Source organism: Ursus maritimus, unplaced genomic scaffold (assembly GCF_017311325.1).
Source record: "Ursus maritimus isolate PB19 unplaced genomic scaffold, ASM1731132v1 scaffold_18, whole genome shotgun sequence".
Taxonomy (NCBI): domain Eukaryota; kingdom Metazoa; phylum Chordata; class Mammalia; order Carnivora; family Ursidae; genus Ursus; species Ursus maritimus.
This window is the reverse complement of record NW_024424230.1, coordinates 35,849,870-35,870,037: the sequence shown is the minus strand read 5'-3', so window position 1 is coordinate 35,870,037 and position 20,168 is coordinate 35,849,870. Positions and strand designations below refer to the sequence as shown.

The 20,168-nt window shown below is 48.0% G+C and overlaps 1 long non-coding RNA gene across 1 annotated transcript in view; it reads right to left on the bottom strand.

Annotated features, from left to right (window-relative positions):
* LOC103663505 overlaps positions 1 to 10,000 on the bottom strand; it is a 49,722-nt gene extending 39,722 nt beyond the window's left edge. Inside the window, exons 1-2 of the long non-coding RNA XR_568787.2 lie at positions 8,484 to 10,000; positions 4,837 to 5,100 (exon numbers count right to left, since the gene is read on the bottom strand). This is a non-coding gene — a long non-coding RNA (uncharacterized LOC103663505). The remainder of the gene's footprint in view (positions 1 to 4,836; positions 5,101 to 8,483) is intronic.
* Positions 10,001 to 20,168: the final 10,168 nt, after the last annotated feature.

The window sequence follows — 20,168 nt, the reverse complement described above, 5'->3', positions numbered from 1 at the left end:
GAAAGTGCAGCACAGCCGCCCCATCTGCCTGGAGGTGCGCCGCCAGCCCCTGGTCACCTGCGGCGGTGGCCACATGGGAGTCCGCCAGCCTCCAGGAGGCGACCAGGGGGAGACCCACCACCAGGAGTCTGTGCCTGGCTGGGAGGTCCCACGTCCTCAGCTACCCCTGCACAGTCCCAGGGCCAGAGCAGAGGACTGGCGGACCTGGGCACTGGGGCCGCCAGCCATCCTTGCCCACTGGGTGCATTCCTATATGTGAGCCCCACCTTCTGCCTGCCAGTTCTGGGGCCTGCTGCTGGTCTCAGTGGACCTCCCCACATACGCAGAGAGCAGCAGGTGAGAGCTTTGTGCCAGTCACCTTACTGTCAGTCCTGTGGGAGACTGGCAGGGCAGCTGTATTAAAATGCCATGTGGGGGGCGCCTGGGTAGCGCAGTTGTTAAGCGTCTGCCTTCGGCTGAGGGCGTGATCCCAGAGTCCTGGGATCGAGCCCCACATCGGGCTCCACTATGACCCTGCTTCTTCCTCTCCCACTCCCCCTGCTTGTGTTCCCTCTCTCGCTGGCTGTCTCTCTGTCGAATAAATAAAATCTTTAAAAATATTTTAAAAGATAAAATAAAATGTCATGTGTCTTTTACTGTCAACTTAAAAAAAAAAAAAAGAAAGAAAAAAGAAAAGAAAAATCCACAATCCACCTGTTAGTGGACCCATGCAATTCAAACGTATGTTGTTCAAGGGTCAGCTGTATTTACCATACGAAAAATGACAAGCATGTGCTTCTCCTGTGTCCCTGAAACGAGAGTTAGGTCAAATGCAAAGACACAGTCTGTAGTATAAGTGAGGAACACAGAAATTTGGCCATTTATGTACAAGAGAAGGAGGGTCCTCTCCCCTTCGAGAGTCTCCTTGGAAACCTCTTACTCTAGCCCTTTGGAATAAATAAGTATCTCCAGGGCCCAAATAAGCTCAACATGTCAGCTTTTTAAAAATGTACAAATGTCTGCGTGTCCTGGTTTCATCCCTTTTGAAATTTCAAAAGCCACTGCCTAGGAAGATAACGCTCTAACCTAGGTGTCCGTCCTAGAACAAAAAAAAAAATTTTCTTTTTTTTTTTGCACTCTCGGCGAGATAAGACAAAGCTACTGGATGGAAATGGTTCGCTCTGCCTGCAGGGAAACCAATGATTGCAGATCTAATCCTAATGATAGGTGCAAAGTAACATGTCTCTCAGGGGGAAGTGAAAAAATGCTCTAGTGAATATTAATTTCTGGGTCTCTGGAGTCTGAGGCTTTAATAAGAACACTGAGAAATCCAGGGGAGATGTATTTTCCAAAAAAAAACAAAACAAAACAAAAACTAAAACAAAAACAAAACAAAAAAAAACTAAAACAAAACAAAAAACCAAACCCTTATCTCTTTCATTCCATTAACCCTTTCCCCATTTAAACTGTCAACTATTTTCTCTGCATACAAGGAGAACCACACCAGAAAATGCAGTAATTTTTTTGTTTCAACCAAACATAATTTAGAAAAGTCAAAAGAAAAAGGAAAATCGTATTTACTCATATTTTTACCCTTTGTTTTTCTGTATTCCTTACTGCTGTTCTAAGATTCTTCCTTTTTTTTGTAATAGCTTTATTGAGAGCTAGCTCAGCTACATACAATTCACGGACATCAAGCGTACAATTCAACAGTTTTTAGTATATTCACAGAGTTGTGCAACCATCACAATGATCAACTTTAGAACATTTTCATCACCCCCAAAAGAAACCCCCCACTCTTCAGCTATCACCCTCCAAGTCCCAGGCAACCACCAATTGACTTTCTCGCTGTGCAGATCTGCCTATCCTGGAGATTTCATATAAATGGAATCTTGAAATAATAATGTTTTCTGACTGCCTTCTTTCACTTAGCATAACATTTTCTAGGTTCATCCCTGTCGTAGCATGGATCAGTCCTTCATCCCTTTATACCGCCAAATAATATTGATAATATCCCACTGTGTGGATACACCATATTCGATTCATCAGTTGATGGACTTCTGGGTTGTTTCCACTTTTTGGCTATTATGAATAACGCTGCCATGAATGTTTATGTGCAAATTTCTATGGCTTTCATTTTTCTTGGGTATCCACCGAGGAGTCAAACTGCTGGGTCATGTGGTAACTCTAGGTTTCCACCTTTAAGGAAGTGCCAAATGGTTTTCCAAAGCAGCTGCACCATTCTACATTCCCACCAGTAACGTCTGAGGGCTCCGATTTCCCCACATCCTCACCAGCACCTGTTACTGTCTTTTCCATAATAGCCATCCCACTGAGAAGGGAGCTTATCTCACTGTGGCTTTGCTTCGCATTTTTCTGCTAATGGTGTGGACCCTCTTCATATCTGATTATTGGCCATTGGTTTATCTTCTTTAGGAAAAGGTCTATTCAGATACTTTGTCCATTTTTAACCTTTTTTTAAAATGACTGAATTGTTAGAGTTCTATATATATTATAAATGCAAGACCCCTACCAGATACGTGATCTGAAAAAAATCTTTTTCCATTGTGTGGGCTGTCTTTTCACTTAAGGGAAAAAAAAAAGTTTTATTATTTTAGAGAGGCGGGGAGGGGCAGAGAGACCCCCAGGCAGACTGCACACCCAGCAGGAGCCAGATGCAGGGCTGGATCACAAGAGTTGGCTGCTTAACTGACTGAGCCACCCAGGCACCCCAAGTCTTTTCACTTTCTTGATGGTGTTTTTGAAGTACCAAAGTTAAAAATTTTTATGAAATTCAAATTATCTATTTTTCCTCTGGTTCTTGTGTGTAGGGTGTCCTATTTAAGGAAGGAATGCCAGATCCAAGGTCACAAAGATGTGCTCCTAGGTTTTCTTCTAAGAGTTTTACTTTTTTTTTTTTTTTCTCTTAAGAGAGAGAGAAAACACGTGTGTGTTTGGGGTGGGGGGGTGGGACAGAGGGAGAGCGAGAATCCCAAGCAGGCTCCATGCTCAGTGTGGAGCTGGACACGGGGTTCAATCCCACAACCCCAAGATCACACCCTAAGCCAAAATCACCAGTCGGACACCCAACTGAATGAGCCACCCAGACGCCCCCTTCTAAGGGTGTTATAGTTTCAGCTCTTAAATTTAGGTCTTTGATCTTTCTTGAGCTAATGTTTGTATAGGATATGTTAGGTGTTAAGATGCCTTTTTTTTTTTTCATTTCCTTTCTGTGTTAAGAATTTCCTTTAGCCCTTCTGATAAAGTAGTTCAACAGGCAACTACTTTTCTTAGTTTTTCTTCATTTGAGAAGGTCTTGATTTACCCTTCATTCCTAAAGAACATTTTCAGAGAATATAAAACTGCGGGTTGACAGATCTTTTCTTTCAGTGCCTGAAAAATGTCGTGCCATTTCCTCTGGCTTCTAGGCTTTCTGTCATTCGGATTATTTTTCCTTTATAGGTAAGGTGTCATTTTCCTCATTGCTAAAGAAGTTTTTTGTCTTTCCTTTACAGACTTATCATATTTCACAGTGTGGCTTTCTTAAGCTTATCTTGTTGGGGATTTGATAGCTTCTTGGATATGTTGGCTTCTAACTTTTGTCAAATTAGGGACATTTTCAGCTATTATTTCTTTGAACACTTTCTCAGCCCCACACTCTTTTCTCACCTCCTTCCGAGACTACAGTAATACAACTGGTAAATCTCACTGCTCCCTGTGGCTCTGGTTTTGTGTTTTTGTTTTTTTTTTTTTTACCTGTTTTTTCCTCTATTGTTCAGATTGGGTGATTTTTATTTTTTTTTTATAGCTTACATGTTTACCTTTTTATACAGATGTATACTTTAACAGTCTAGGTTTTATATTTAGGATTATATAATTTATACATATAGATATTGATAATAATTGTTACTTGCCTATAAACTTCAGGACTCCCTCCATCCCCCTCAAATAATGATCAGCGTAAGATACCCACTTGCCCATTCAGGCCGCTTTGTCACCTCTCAATAGGTTCCACCTGCCCTCACCCTCCCGCCTCCTCCCACATGTGTTCAATCTCGAGAGACCACACCAAAGCAATTTTGCCACAAACACATTGATGAGATGGGCTCTTAACCCGGCATCTCAAAGCAAGAAGCTAAGTACAGGACAGCCCCAGTGGATAGCTGGCCAACCAGACATCTTGGCGCCTCTACCCAAACCCTTCAGCATGGACTATGGCTCAGGCCACCCACCAAGCAAACATAAATCCTCTTCAAAGCTGCTCCTGACCCAACAGAGTCCCCCTGTGACTGCAGCTGTCCCAAAGACCCAGCAGGACTGAGGGACAGGTTCTGTCCCAAAGAAGTGCAAGGGCGGGAACGAACATCCAAAGCCCACCCGGGGGAGAGAAACTCACCTGGGAGTCTCGCCTTCCAGGATACCCAGGGCCCTGGAGGCTGAAGCCCCAGGAAACCAGCACAAGTTCAGGGGCTCCAGCGGCTCCAGGCTTACATCTGGCAAGGTCAAAGGCTGCAGCACCCCGGAACACACAGTTACATTCTCAATTCAGAAAATAAGATTCGCTGACCAGCAGAGGAACTAAATGGGAGTCTGCTTGATAACACTCAGCGCCGTCAGCCTTGACCACCTTCCACCGCCCGACCATAGCCAGTCTCTTCCTTCACAGCAGAAGCTGGCCCCAGGAGAAAAAACAGCCCTTCCTCCCGGAGCCCAAGCCATGCTACTGAACACACAGGCTGCAGCTGGTCCTCAGCCGCCTTGGGCTACCCATCCTGAGCACTGCTATCCAGAAAAAGCCAGGGCTCAGTCACTTCAGTACACTTCACATAGGTTTTAGAAGAAAAAAAACACACATACGTCACCACTCGGGTCCTCAAGCACATCCTCAGGCCAGCTGGTCCTCCTGGAGGCTGCGAGGGGTCTGACATTCGTCCTGGGGACCATCCTCCTGTTGCTCCAGCCTTCCCTCTGAAGACAGCCTCGGGATGTTGCTCTCTTCCGACGCAGCCCAACTGCTAGCACCCTGTGTGGGGTGCTGGCTCCTTCACCCCAGGCCCACCGTCAGAAAATGCTCTCCTCTTTTGAGCCCCATGAGGGACAGCTGAGTGCCAGGGTTGGGGCCTGGTGGGGAGTAGCAGGGGTAGAGTGTGGGGCATCCCAGGAGGGCAAACAAGGTGCACCGTGAGGTTTGGGGGGGGGGGGCAGGGAGAGAACGGGCTGGAATGCACTGAGCCTCACGAGAAACTCAGGGAATGGAGGAAGTAAGCCTAAGGTGCTGCTGCCGAGACCACTCCTTTAAAGGAAGCCCAATCTAGGCTCTCAGGAGATCCACCGGGGTGGCAGGTGAGTTCTGGAATGAGAAACAGCTGGGTGCCCCACGTGCCAGAGACTCTCCATCTCAAGCTCCTTAAAGAGTCTGGCTCAAACCACCTATCAACCAAACTCCAATTCTTGTCAACGCCTCATGTCCCCCCGCCTCCCCCACCTCCGAGTCATGGACAGCAGCACTGGGCCCCAAGGGCCCAGCAGTACCTAGAACTTGGGCCCAAAGACTCTGCAGGGGTAGCATGCAGTGGCCAGAACGCGGGAGCGAAGGGGGTGGGGGGCGGGCAGTAGCAGATGCAGAGCCTTCCCGGAGGGAGCTTATGGCCCCAGGGCTGCAACTCCAGCTTCTGTTGCGGAACCCTGGGGCCCCAATCAGATGTCTGCCAAGGTCCAAGGCCACGATTACCCAAACGCGCCTTTCCCTTCTGAAATTTCCGAGTTCACTGACTTTTCCCCCCTCTGTCCTTCCTTTCCACTGTTGAGCCAATCAAGTGAGTTTTCCGTTGTAGCTATTGTCATATCTTAAAGTTCCCATTGGGGTCTTCTTTAAATCTTCAGTTTCTTTGGTGGGACTTTATTTGCTGAGAATTTTTATCTTTTCATTTGTTTCAAGCTTCATAACTGCTCATTGAAACTTTTTTTTTTTAAATAAAAGCGGCTCTAACATCCTTGTCAGATCATACCAAAGTCTGTGTCGTGGAAGTGTTGCTATCTGTTAATACCTTTGCTCATTCAAGGTATAAGTGATTTTCATCTCAGACATTTTGGGTTATGAGACTCTGGATCTTAATTAAATGTGCAGTTTAACACGCGAGCTCTGACCGCGCGCGGGCGGCGGGGAGGGGAGCGAGCGCCCCCTGCTGCAGCCAGGTGAGCATTGGCCTTCGTCGCTCCGCCTGCGCGCACGCGGTGGGAGGGGGCAAGCGCGCGGGATGGTGCCGTGGGTGGGCGTTCAGGCTCCTCCCTTGGGTTTCTTTAACACCCTCTAGGTGGGGGCGCGGGGCCTCTTGTTACAGTGGGGCAACGACAGAAGTCTAGGCTCTCCAGCAGCGCCCGAGTGGCGCCTGAGCTTCCCGCTACTGGTTGCAGCTCAGGGCATGATCTCAGGGTTGTGGGATTGTGAGATCCATCCCTGCGCGGGGCTCTGCGCTCAGCGGGGAGTTTGAGATTCTCTCCCTCTGTGCAACTCCTTCCTGTCTCACTCTCTCAAATAAATAAGTAAACCTTTAAAAAAAAAAAAAAAAAAAAAAAAGCCTAGGCTGTCCCTTTGGAGATGGGGCTGGTTGGAGCCAGTCCTCCTGTGATGTCTGGCTGGAGCAGAAAAGCTGTTTCTGTCTCCTAGGTCGGCCTCTTTCCTGGTCTTTTTCTTAAGGCTTGTCTGCACGCACTGGGGTCTCCAGGTTTTAGGCTTCTCTAGCACCCGTTCTAGATATATAAAGCACAACAGTAATAAACACAAAAGACAGAATTCAACATCACCCTGTCACCCAGGTCCTGAGTCTCCTGGGCTGTCGTCTTCTCTCCACCTTTTAGTGCTTTCTGGTTTGTGTGTTCTCTGTAACGCCCGAAGTTCTTAGTTGCACTTAGCAGGCCAAAGAGGGAGGCGTGTGTTTATTCTGTCTTGCTGGGAGGAGCCATAAATCCCCATTTTCGTTGACTATTTTTAAACCTTTTGCTGTTTCTGAAGGTGGGACCTGTGCACATGAAATGGGGAGTCTCCATCCACGAACGATAGCACACTTGCTGCTGCTCGTGGTTGACAAGGGGCCTTCCCCTTCACCGTCCGTACTGGTTTTCTAGGGCCGCTATAACAGCTTCTACTAAAAACAACACCAGTGTCTCCTCCTGCGTTCCTGTGGGTAGAAGTCTGGCAGGGCTGTGCTCCTTTCTGTAGCACCTAGGGGAGAATCCGTTCCCTGCACTTTCCCAGCTTCTAGAGGCTGCCCACATTCCTGGGCACATGGCCCCCTTCCTCTGTCTGCAAAGCCACAGCAGGTCAACTTCTCAGATTCCATGACTCTGGCCTCTTCTGCCTCCCTTTTACTTAAGGACCCTTGTGATCGCAGTGGGCCCACCTGGATCGTATGGGATAGGCTACCTATGTGAATGTCAGCAGATTAGCGACCCTCGTTCCATCTGCAACCAGCTTAATTCCCACTGACCACAAAACCTCACGTAATCCTCAGCTCTTAGGATTAGCATGTGGACATCTTTGAGGGCCATGATTCTGCCTCCCGCACCGTCTGCGTCAAGGCAGGCAGATGCGGATGGCAGGCCTGACCCCAGGATTACCGCTTCTGGGGAGAGGAACAAGAAATCCCCACAAGCACTCCTCAAGCCAGGTCCCATCACTGTTGTTTCCCTTTATGGGTAGAAAAACCAAGGTCTGGGAGGACTAGGTATTTTGTCCTGGGTCACAACGCTGGTGGTGTGCCGTGGCCTAAAGCAGGATGGAGACTGCAGGGTCAGATGTCAAAAGCAGGCATATTTCCAGCCAGAGGAGCCCCCCATGTGTGGATAGCCCCTTCCGTGACAGAGAAGGCCCTCTTTCAGAGCCAGACCGGGCCGGATTCAAGTGTGGCCACGAAAAATCAGAAAGACCCCTGCCTTCTGAAACCTGTGGGGACAGTCTAGCCCGGCCTCGGACAGGTCACAGCTAGTCACAGCTTCAGGTCTCCCTGTCCTCTGGGTCCTGGTCTGGGGAAAGAAGGCGGTCCCGGTGAGGGATGGTAGTAGGATGGGGTGCCACAGTGACCCCTCCCTCCCTCTTCGGGGTCCCAGGTCCTGAGACTAGCCCAGTACGTGATGCCCCCCCTTGCTCAAGGCAGGGCTGCATGGAGGCGGCTCTGTGCTGCCTGAGAGCGAGGGCATCCGGGGAGGCAGCTCCGACTTGCCACCCTTCCTGGGCCCCATGTCCACCTTGAGGGGCACAAGTGGTGGCTGCACGCAGACGAGAGTCCGCAGCCCGGGCAACGTGTGTTGAGGGCACTGGGGAAAGAGCCTTGGCTTCGCTTCATTAGGTTCCCCTCGGTTGGTCTCTGCAAAGCCGAGTCCCCGTGAGAGTCTGGGCGGTACCCTGTAACCCCTGGAGAACTGCCCCTTGCAATGGAGCCTTGTCACCCCCAGCATCCCCGCGCCTGCCGCAGAGCAGACTCCCCAGGTGGGACCCGTGGACTTACTAGCAGTCACGCTCGCAGGCTCCACTCCAGACCTAGTGTAACAGCAACTCCGGGATCGACTCCAGGGCACGGAAGTTGTGTTACAGGATCCATTTCAGCAAAAAGTCAAAGTAGGACTCCAACAGATAGAAAATAAACTTGCGTTCAAGATTGCATTTAACTCATTATTAGTGAAGAAACCTGAGGGGGATTACAATCAGTTCAATCCAAAGCACAGCCATGTTGACACGTGGGGAGTAGTCAATGAACTTGCAAATGGATCCCGAACTGGCTTTTCCACAGGGCAGGAGCTTGTCTTTCCGGTGGAGAGTTCATTTGCATGCCTGTAGACAAGAAGTGTTTTGCATTGCTATCAGTCATCTGCAATTTATAAAACAGCACTTTGGGGGGTACCTGGCAGGCTTAGTCCATGGAGCACACGACTTTTAATCTCAGGGTCATGAGTTCGAGTCCCACATTGGGTGTGGAGCCTACTTAAAACATAAATAAAAATAAAAAATAAAATAGCACTTTGGCAATTAAAGACCAGAATTAGATAATCCCCAAAGCATGCGATCTAAACAATTCATAGTTTCCATGAAATCATACACTTTCCCCTACATCTGAGAACCTCCCAGCTGAAAGGACCCAATACAGTTTGGTCATACCACAGCCTGGCCTACGGGGGGTGGGGACACACCGTCAGTGAGGCGTGGGCTCTTAGCTAACCCTGGAAGCCCCAGCCTCATCACCCTTCCCGAGACTCAGGCAGCCCCTGAGTGCTGCATGTTGCTTGTCACTTTGACAAGGACCCTGGGTTTCTACGGCGAGGGTCATCATGGCTCATCGGTAACCCAGCTAGGAGACCCACCGGCAATGAGCAAGGGACTTTATGTGAGTCTGAAATAATTTGCTTCTAAAAGGAATGAATTTGCCAGGGAATACCAGCTTTAATTATAGACAGACATTGCCAGACCTTGCATTCTAGTCATTAGAGCTTACGTCTACTGAAATGACTAGAATTGCCTCTAAAATGTCAAGATGTGGGGGTTTTACGGGTCTCTGCCTCTTTTTTTAGCGGTGGAAAGCGAGGAGTCCAAGCCGCTGGAGGAGTGCACAGACCACAGGAGCTCAGCCACCGGTCACCTCTGCTCCCCCCTGCCCCGACCCGGAGCTCCAGCCACACTGTGTGTTACTGCATTCGCCTTTCCTAGTCTGACCCAGCTCCCCCTCTGCACTGACTGAGGTAGGAGGGTGCTGGGAATGAGGGCCCAGGTGTGGTCTACGTCCAGAAATGGTACTCTGTGAGCCAGTGCAGGGCAAGCAGACGGGGGCCTGTTCATTCCCGGATCAAGTAATGCACCCCCAAGAGCAGCGAGAACGTCTCAGAGCAGAACACATGTCCAAAAGCAACCACGCCGTGCCTGGTACACAGTACTTCCTAAGAAATGTGTTTACCCGATCCTGGGGCACCCGGCTGGCTCAGTCCACGGAGCATCTGACTCTTGGTTTCGGCTCAGGTCATGATCTCAGGGTTGTGAGATGGGGCCCCGCATTGGGCTCCACGGTCAGCACAGAATTGGCTTGAGATTCTCTCTCCCTCTCTCTCTGCCCTCTCCCCCCCCCCAAAAAATAAATCTATATTTTAAAAAAAAAGGTGTGTTTAACCAATGCTGATGGCATTTCCTATGCTCTTTTAAATGGAAATTGGACTCCTCAGCCCCCTTTCCACCTGGGGAAGAGCTTCAGCCTTGGCTTAGAAATAAGCGGCAGATCCGGGCTCCTGGGGAGGGCTTGATGGATGAGGCTGAGCGTGGCCTGTGCGCAGCCCCCGGGGGAGCACGCACTTAGGGCCAGAAGGAGTCAGCTCTGGGCCGCAGAGGAGGGTGGGCAGAAAAGACGGTGCACCTGCAGAGGCCAAAATGGTGAGGGGGAGGAGGCACAACCCCTTCAATTATTCATTTGCTTAGTAAACATGTATTGAGCACCTACTACATACTAGGCTAAAATGGAAAAAGTTTATCCAGGAGTTTCCCCGTCGGGGTTGCCTGGGATCTTAAAAGGTGTTTTGTGAGAAGTGGACACTGATGACATAGGTGCGTGAAACTCTGGATTAGACAGATTTTGACAAGTCTCTGCTGTTTCCCTGTGTTCTCGGCAGAGTGACTCCAGCCCGGGGTGCAAGAGGAAGGTCGCAGCGCGCCCTCTGGGGGAAATCCTGTTGGATGCGACAGAGCCCTCTGCTCCGCAGGCCAAACTCCTCAAAACACAAGGACCTGGGGCCGCTAGAGAGGTTAAAAGGAAGCGGAATCAGAGTGTGGAAAAGAGAGGACGATGAAGGAGCTGGCCAAAGCAGCCTCCCCACCCAGGCCCCTCTTCCTCAAGCTGGTCCCAGAGGCAAACATACAGGCTGGCCCTGTCACTTCCCCAAGTCAGGGGTCCCAGAGTGAGTCTCAAAGCTCTCTGGGCTCTGGCCTTATCTGCCACAGTGCTGGAAATACTGACGTAGAGCCTTAGGTCTGGGCCGCCTTCCTCCCACCAGCCCTGATGGTTCTCTGAGATTGCCAGAGGAGGATAGGGCAGCCTGGCTCATGACAGCCTACATGCGACTGGCAAACACCAGAAGATTCCATGGTGGCAACTCCCTAATCCTTAGGGTCTCAAAAGGATCAGGGCAGTGTCTGCTTCCACTTCGAGTCCAGCTACAGCCTGGTCATGACCTCTGAGCTACGGCAACAGATCCTGGCCTGGCCTTTCTTGCCCCTTTTCTCTGCTTTGCCCCCAGCCCCCCCCCCCCCCCCCAGCCAGGCTCACCTTCTGGCAGGCAGGCAGTTAACACTGGGCTCCAGCGTTTGTGCAGACCCCAGGCAAAGAGCAGGGGCAAGGTCCGCATCTCGTCCTCAGGCACGGTGGAGCCCAACACAATGGTGGGCACTGAGCACGTTCTCCCCACAAGTTTGCTGACCGACCGAACTTAGCAATGAGCGGGACACCATCTTCTCATGGTCTAGCAGGGGAAACTGGTACGAGTTAAACAATCGCTAATGACTAAGTTAACAGTTACATTGTAAGGACCAGGAGGGAAAAATACAAAATTCTGTGGAGGCCACTGTCTGAACTGGACGGGTAATGAGCAGTCAGGCAGGCTTCCTGGAGGAAGTGAGATTTAAGCTGGGACCTGAAGGATGAGAAAGAATTGGCTGAGTGAAGAGCAGAAGAAAGAACATTCCAGGTGGAAGGGACAGCACGAACGGGGCCCTGAAGCACAGCTCTGGTCACGGCCGTCTCTTGGCTTTGTTCCCCTGAGTGATCTCCATGACTGCAGCCCAGCAAAGCCCACACTGGGCCCCCCATGCTCAGGCCAAGCCCTTCTGTCAAACTACTCTCTCCCTGCTCCCCTGCAGAGCTCAGGACGCCACCAGATGGGCTACTCCTGTCCCTGAGGACGAGATGTGGACCCTGTATCCCCCACTCTATGCCTCTGCGGTGTTGCTGAGGCCCCCAGGGACTGCCCTCTCCTCCCATCTCCACCTGCTCAAATCCTTCCACAGTTCCAGTTCTGGGCAAGATGGAAAAGGCACAGTCCACCCCGCATGTCCCACTGAAGGCAGCTACACCCCCGGCCAGCTGCACAGAGCAGCCGAGGACCGTGACAAGTACCCCGTGGCAGGGGACTGGGGCGGGAGAGTGATGTTTGGAGCACCCAGCCCCAGTGGTAAGCTTACCACCTGTGGTACTCCCCTGCGTGGGCTCAAGGCAGCCCGAAACCTGCTCGTGGACCAGGGCCCTGAAGGCCTCAGCAGCAGTTTGACTCTAGCTGGTCTCACTGGAAAACCCTTACAGAGTCCATCTGCATTGGCGACACCACTGTCCCACCAGCAGCAGTGATCTGCTCCCACAGTTTGCTGTCCCACGGAGGGGTGCCTGTAATCAGCCAACCAGAGTCCTTCCCGTGGCCAGGCCACTGGCAACAGCTCAGAGACAGTAAACACGTAGCAAGGTTCATCAAGGGGAGTATTGGCCGGGGAGATAGGACGGTATCGAGTTCTGCCCTGAGGGATCAATCATGGTCACTCTGTTTGATGGCGGTGACACGGAAGAGTGGCAATGGTGCTGTGGAGGCCATCACTTTAGCTAAACCACCAGTGAACCGGGCCCCAGCTTCTTCCTGAACGGAGGACCCTGTTAAGTCAGCGGCTTTGCTTTAGGAGGCGTCTTGGGGGGCACTGTTTGCCGGCAAGGCATTGCTGCCACTTGATGTAAAACAGATATTTAGCTCTCCAATATGCCATTCCCATGGAACAGAGAGACCCGACAGGCTCTTGTCACCTTGCTAGTCATTGAGTCTGAGTTGATCTACCCCAAAATATGGGGATGTCAGGCTGCAGGTCAAGACGCAGTGTCAACAAGAACTTGCTATTAATAACTTCCTCAAAAAAAAAAAAAAAAAAATTGTATTTGGCGGCTCGTCCAGCAGGTGGCACTGTTACACTAGGAAATGCCCCTAAGTACCCCAGCAGCCATTAAATCTTTGATGAAAACCGATTTCTTTTTATATTGCTGGAATTCTGTATTGTTTCTGCTGGACCACCAGGGATGGTTTAGGGAGGAAGGGGTGAAGGGGAGGGTGCAGTCTACATGAGCCACTAGCATTTCTGTACATGCAGCCATTCGGGATGGGAGAATCCCCTCTGACGCTTACGGGAGAGAAAGTGCAGACCCAGAGCACATGGAATCTCATTAAGGCTCCGCAGTGGGCAGCCCCCACAGTACAGTGCATGGCCCACGGCGCCCCACCCAGAGACCACCTAGGCTTTCCTTCCCTACCTTTCCTCCACCAAATCCCCCTCAGTTGAATGTAGGAGACTTTTTTTCTCCATGAGAACATGGAGCAGAGTCACATGCACACAAGTCAGGGACTGCCATGACCCAAGTCCTTAAAACCAGGAGACCAGGCTATCCCCCAGCTAGGGGTGGAGGCTAGCCCAGGGAGAACAGTGGAAGCAAAGGGAAGCAAACAAGGTCAGCTTCCTTTCTCCCTTCCTTCAGGGTTTATACCTGAGCATGGGTACTTCTTTCTCCCAGTTTCTAGAGCCTGAGCCCTGGGGCTTCTTCCCCCTACACTGACCACCACATTCCAACCTATGGTCCTCCGTCCTCAGTGCTTTTGGCACCTCCATGCCCAGTGCTGAGAAATGGCCCAAGTAACAGTGGTCAGGGTTTGCCGTCTCGGTGCACACAGTAGGAGATGGAGGAGAGCAGATGCTCCAGGACTGTGTTCCCCAACACTGAAAAAGATTATACAATAAGATAATGTCAAAATTCTTTAGATAACTTAAAATGGAATACTAAAAACAAACTAACAAAGTTTAACCCAAAGATAGGAAAGGAGAAACAAAAATGAAAAATAGAGGGAAAAAAGAAGTAATAAAATGGGAGTCCTAGATCCAAATATATCAATAATTACATTAAATGTAAATGAAGTAAACACACCAATTAAAAGATAGAGGTTGGCAGCACAGATTTTTTAAAAATGACCCAAGTACATACTGTCTAAAGAAATTCTTCCAATATTACAACAGTGGTAGGGTAAAAGAAAAAGTATGAAAAAAACTATAACTCGGAAGCCCCAACCAAAACAAAGCAAGGGTGACCGTATGACTATCAAGGTAAACTTCAGAGCAAAGAAAATGACAAGTTAAAAGAGACATTACATACAGACAGAAGAATCAATTCACTAAGAAGTCATAATAACAAATCTAAATGTCTAATACCCAAGAATAGGGCTTCAGAATATAAGAAGCAGACCTTGTCAGAGCAGAAAAGGAGTAGATGAATACACTAGTATACCTGGAAACGGCAACCATCCTCTCTATGTCATATCTGGAAATAAAAGGCAGAAAATTAGCAAAGATAGAACCGAACCCCACCACCAACTAACCTGAATTAACGGATATTTCTAGAGCACTCCACACAACAGCAGACTACACATTTTTTTCAAGTGCACATGGAACGTTTACCGAGATAGACCACACTGTGAGTCATAAATCAAACCTTAATAAATTTAAAAAGATTTAAATCACACAAAACATGCTTTCTGACTATAATGGAATCAAGCTATAAATCAATAACAGGAGGAGAACTGAAAATTCTCCAAACAGTAGGAAAGAAATGACACACTTTGTCAAAGGAAATCTCAAAGGAAATTAGAAAATAGATTAAACTGAAAGAAAATAAATATATAACATACCACGGTTTGTGAGTTATAACTAAAGTGGGAGCGGAGTTTACCACGTTAAATGCTTGTCTTACAAAACAAAGAATGTCTCAAAGCGACCATCCAAGCTTCAGAGTAAGAAACTGGGTGGGGAAAGGGGCAAAATAAACCCAAAGTAAGTAGGAGGAAGGAAATAATGTAGAGAAATCATTAATAAAATTGGAAACAGAAAAACAGAAAATCAATGCCACCAAGAAGTGGTTCTTTGAAAGACCAATAAAATTGATTTTTCTCTAGTCAGACTAACAAACAGAAAAAGAAAGAAGACAGAAATGACCAAATCAGGAATGAAAAGGGAAATATAACTACAGATCTCATAGACATTAAAGCAATAGTAACGTCTCTGTGCAAATGAATTTGGCAAACTACATGAAATGGGCCAAACTGTCCAAAACCCACAATCTACCAAAACTCACCCATCATAAAATAGTTAACTTAATTTTAAAACATTCTCATCACCCAAAAAAGAAAGCCTGTACCCATTAGCAATCACTCCTCATTACCTCCCCAAACCTTCAGCCCTTGGGCTCCATTAATTTACTTTCTGTCTCTATGGATTTCCCTATTCTGGACATTTTGTATGAATTTGGAATCATAAAACATGTAGTCTTTGTGACTGGTTTCTTTCTCTTACCATAATCAAGGTTCACCCATGTTGTAGCATGTGTAAGTCCTTCGGTTCCTTTTATGGTCAAATAATATTCCATCATAAGGATATAGCACATTTGATTGATTAGTTGATAGACATTTGGGTTATTTCCACTTTTTGGCTATTATGAATAATATACCTACAAACATTTGTATGTAAGGGTTTATGTGGACATATGTTTTCATTTCTCTTGGGTATATCAGGAGTGAAATTGCCCCGTCCTATGGTAACTGTGTGTTTATCTTTTTGAGGAACTTCCAGACTTTTCCAAAGTAGCTGTACCATTTAGACTCCCACCAACAGTATGAGGGGTTCCTTACAACATTTACTATTTCCTGTCTTTTGAAAAATTCTAGTCATCCTAGTGAATGTGAAGTACCATTTCACTGTGATTTAAATTTGCAGTTCCCTGATGGCTAATGATGTTAGGGCCTCTTTTCATCTGTTTATTGGCCATCTCTAATGTTCTTTGGAGAAGTGTCTATTTCAGATCCTTTGCCTATGTTAAAATTAGGTTGTCTTTTTATTACTGAATTGTAAGTGTTCCTTATATATTTTAGATACAAGTTCCTTATCTGATATAGGATTTGTAAATATTTTCTTCTCTTCTGTAAGTTGTCTTTTTACCTTCTTGGTGGTATCTTTGAAGAACAACACTTTTCAATTTTGACGAAGTTTGTTTTATCTTTTTTCCTTCTGTTGCTTGTGTTTTGGTGTCGTATCTAAGAATGCTTGTTCTAATCCAAGGTCATAATTGTTTATATCTATATTTTTTTCTAAGAGTTTTTTTTTTTTTCCACATAAAAGCTTAGTTTTTGTCTGGTGGATTTATTTTTTTTTTAAGATTTTATTTATTTTAGAGAGACAGCATGAGTAGGGGAAGGAAGGAGGGGTGGGGGAGTGGAGAGGGACAAGCCCACTCTGCTGAGTGCTAAGCCAGACATGGGGCTCCATCTCATGACCTTGAGATCATGACCTGAGCTGAAACCAAGAGTTGGACGCTTAACCAACTGAGCCCCAAAAGTTCCTGGTTTTTTAACCCTCTCATGAAAAATCTGCAGTCACCACAGATAAAGTCACTGTAGAGTCTTTACACCTTCTGTCGTCCAGTCTCCAGCTCACTTGTTGCCAGCACCAACACGGCATTCGCAGTCCCCCTAACTTTCTTCGTTCCCTTCCTGCGTTCCTTTCTCTGTTTTCTTGAGGTCTTTTTCTTCTCATACAGACCATATCTTGCAAGTCTATGTTTGGGTTCATTTTTCTTTGTATAATCCAAGGAATCATAAATCATGCCACAGCCAGTCATCTTGACACCCCCAAAATGGTTCTGAATCCAAACACAAAGATGACATCTGGTGTGGTCTTGTACATTTTGGCTTGTTTTTCCTGAAAATCTGTCTTAGGTAGTTGCCTTTCTGGGGTGAAGAACATCAGTGACCATCTGTTTATGCTGAAGCAGTCGATTGGTCATGAACTTCCTGGTCTGGAGTGTTACTGTGTCACTGAGGATGGTGGCCAAGCTTCAAGCAGCCAGGCAGGAAAAGAGAGCTTTCTGAGAGTCTTATCATTTGAGCTCGAACATTTAGGTCTAGGATCCGTTTGAGTTAATTTTGACATATGTATGGTTTGAGGAAGGGACCTTTTGTGTGTGAATATCCAGTTGCTAAAAAGACTATTCTCTCCCCATTAAATTGTCTTGGCACCCGTGTTGGAAATCTATGGACGATAAACATGAATAAGTTCATATTTAGACTCTCAGTTCTCTCTCTTTGGTCTGTATGTCTATTCTTACGCCACACTTTCTTGATACTGTAGCCATGTAGTAAATATGAAATGCACAAGTCCCCCACTTTGTTCTTCTTTGTTTGGGTTATTGTTGGTCCCTGCCATTTCATATGAATTTCAAGATCAGCTTATCGATTTCAACCGAAAAAGCACTTGGGATTGTATAGAGATTGTACTGAATCTGCAGGTTAGGTAGGGAGTATTGCCATCTTAAAAATATTAAGTCTTTGGGGCACCTGGGTGGCTCAGTCAGTTAAGGGTCCAACTTGGTTTCGGCTCAGGTCACGATTTTGTGGTTGTGAGATTGAGCCCTGCATGGGCTCTACGCTCAGTGGGGAGTCTGCTTCAGATTCTCTCTCCCTCTCCCTCCCCACTCTGCCCCTTGCCCTGCTAGGGCTCTCTCTCTCTCTCTCTCAAATAAATCAATAAAATATTTTTTAAAAAATTGTCTCCTTTATTAATTAAGGTTTTAATTTCTTTCAATAATGTCTTATAATTTTTGATGTTCAAGGCTTATACTTCTTTAAATTTATTCCTGTTTTATTTTTTGACACTATTATAAATAATTATTTTCTTAATTTCACTTTTGGATTATTTACTGCAAGTGTATACAAGTACAATTATTTTTTTGTATCTTGTATGTACACTTTATATTTTTTGGTGTATTGATCTTATATTCTGTAATTTTGCTGACCTCATTAGTTTTCATTTTTTGAAAAAGATCTTATTTATTTATTTGTCAGAGAGAGAGAGAGCGCACACAAGCAGGGCGAGAGGCAGGCAGAGGGAGAAGCAGGCTCTCTGCTGAGCAAGGAGCCTGATGAGGGAATCCATCCCAGGTTCTTAGGATCATGACCTGAGCAGAAGGCAGACGCTTAATGGACTGAGCCACCCAGGCATCCCAATTCGTTTTTGTTTTTAGTGCATTCCTGAAATTCCTGAAGATTTTTCCATTCGTGATTATGTCGTCTGCAAACAGAGGTAGTTGGAGGCGAGATCACATAAAATAGTGCATGCGTCGGGTACATGGTGGGCTCTCCCCGGTGACAGCTTGTCTCATGCTTTCTTGTGAGGTGCTATTCCCCTCCTGCTCCCACGGGTGGGGGCTCCCGTCACCCGCAGTCTGTTGTCTGCAGGCCATCCCTGCCTGGCTGGATTCCCAGGAGGGGAACAACACGGATGCCGCCCTGTCTGAACCAACGTACTCTAAGCCCTGGGCACCAAGTTCAGCCCCCTCTTTAGCCCTGGCTCTCGCCTCTTCTCCCAGGCAGAAAGCAATCCTAGACCCAAATGGTGCCCACCCCCACAGTGTCCCCAAACACAGAAAGGACAGAAGTGGAGGTTTTCACAACCCTGCATTCCATCTTCCCAAGGTGGGGCACCCCCTCGTGGGTCCTGTGGGGAGGGGGTCCTCTGAGGGGGAGGGAGGGGGAGGGAGAGGACCCACTGTAGCATGGTGTCCCTCAAGCCAAATGGTGAATGACTCCAAAAAAAACCAAAGTAAAAAAGCTATAGAAATGCTAACTTTATATTAAAATTACAAGAGCTAGACATTCTCCCTCTCTATATGTTACGTACCTGTGTAGCAGTTTCCAAGCAGTTGACACGTTTTTACTGCTTGCACTCATGGGCCGGGCCCTGGTCTTGGTGCCAGGACCGTGGTCCTTCCTTGAGGTGCCCACAGTTCAGTGCTGGAGATGAGGTGAGCTGTGCCAGGTGGGCTTTGAACAAGGTAGCTCTTACATTGTTCTGAGTTCGAGGGGCTTTCGAGTGCACAGTGTCCTCTCAGTTGAGGGGATAGGGCCAAGGGTAGCCATGGGCTTCTGGATACACGTTAGGGGCCCTGGCTGCTCCCAGAGTGGGCCTGGGCCTTGACAGGAGTGGAGGCCCTGCTGCCCCCGAGCAGCCTATGGCTTCACCCAGCAGGAGGCGGGGCTCATCACCCAGCTCTGCGCTAACTGCCTGATGCCTGGTCCCCTCCACACGCGGGGCGGGGGCTGGGGACATCCTCCAGCCCAAGCCGAACATGCATGACCACCCACCGCCTGTGCCCCCTCGTCCCAGCCTCGGTCAAGTCAGGGCAGTGAGGCCTCCTTGGCAGGGCCGCTGTGAGGGTGAGGCTGGCACTGGCCACTTTCGGAGGCTCAGCGAGGGTCTGTCCCCTCCCGCCTCCCTCCTGCACAGGGCGGAAGGGTTAGCGGTCCACACGGCAGTTCACGGCGTCCAAGTCAGGTGCTGTGCTTTCCTCCTTTGGAGGCATGTGTCGTTCAGTCTGTGAGTGGGGGCACCACGCAGAACCCTGGTAAGTGCCGATTCCGCCCCAGTGGGAACCCCAGCAACACCACCCTCAAACATCCCCCCCCCAGGTAATCACACAGCTGCACTCCACCAACACAGGATTTCTCAGAGATATTATTCCCCAAGTTGAAAAAAACCCTGATGCTATTATGAGCCGAGTGTGTTGAGAGAAGGGCTGAGAGCATTTTGGAGATGCATTGCTGTTAGTCGGGTTTATGGCACATTTGCATTTAAATAGATTCTTTAACTCTTTTTCTGAACTTCACAATAATACAGCCTTAAAATGCTGACTAATAGGGTGGCGTGTGCTTAATTTTCACTTTAATTTTAACACTGATACATTGTCTTATCGTAGCCATTACCACAAAAATGACACACTTGCAAATGCAAGTTTTAAATCTGTCTTTTGTTCTTTTTTGGTTAAAAATCAGACAGTCCCTGGACCTGCATTAAAGAAAAAGTGCTCATCTTGTCAGCTGGTCCAGCTGTCCCAGGTCTGAGCTCTTCTTAGAAGTCAGCCGGTCGCTCTCCCACCTCCCAACCTTGGCAAGCGGCGGCGTCCTACAGGGGAGCTCGGCCAGGAAGGGCCCCCCATGCCGAGGTCACACCTGTCCTCGGCATCAGCGGTAGCCTGCTCGGTCTGGCTTGTACGACCTCTCAAGAGCTGAGGATGATGTTTTTAGCAAATTTGCAAACC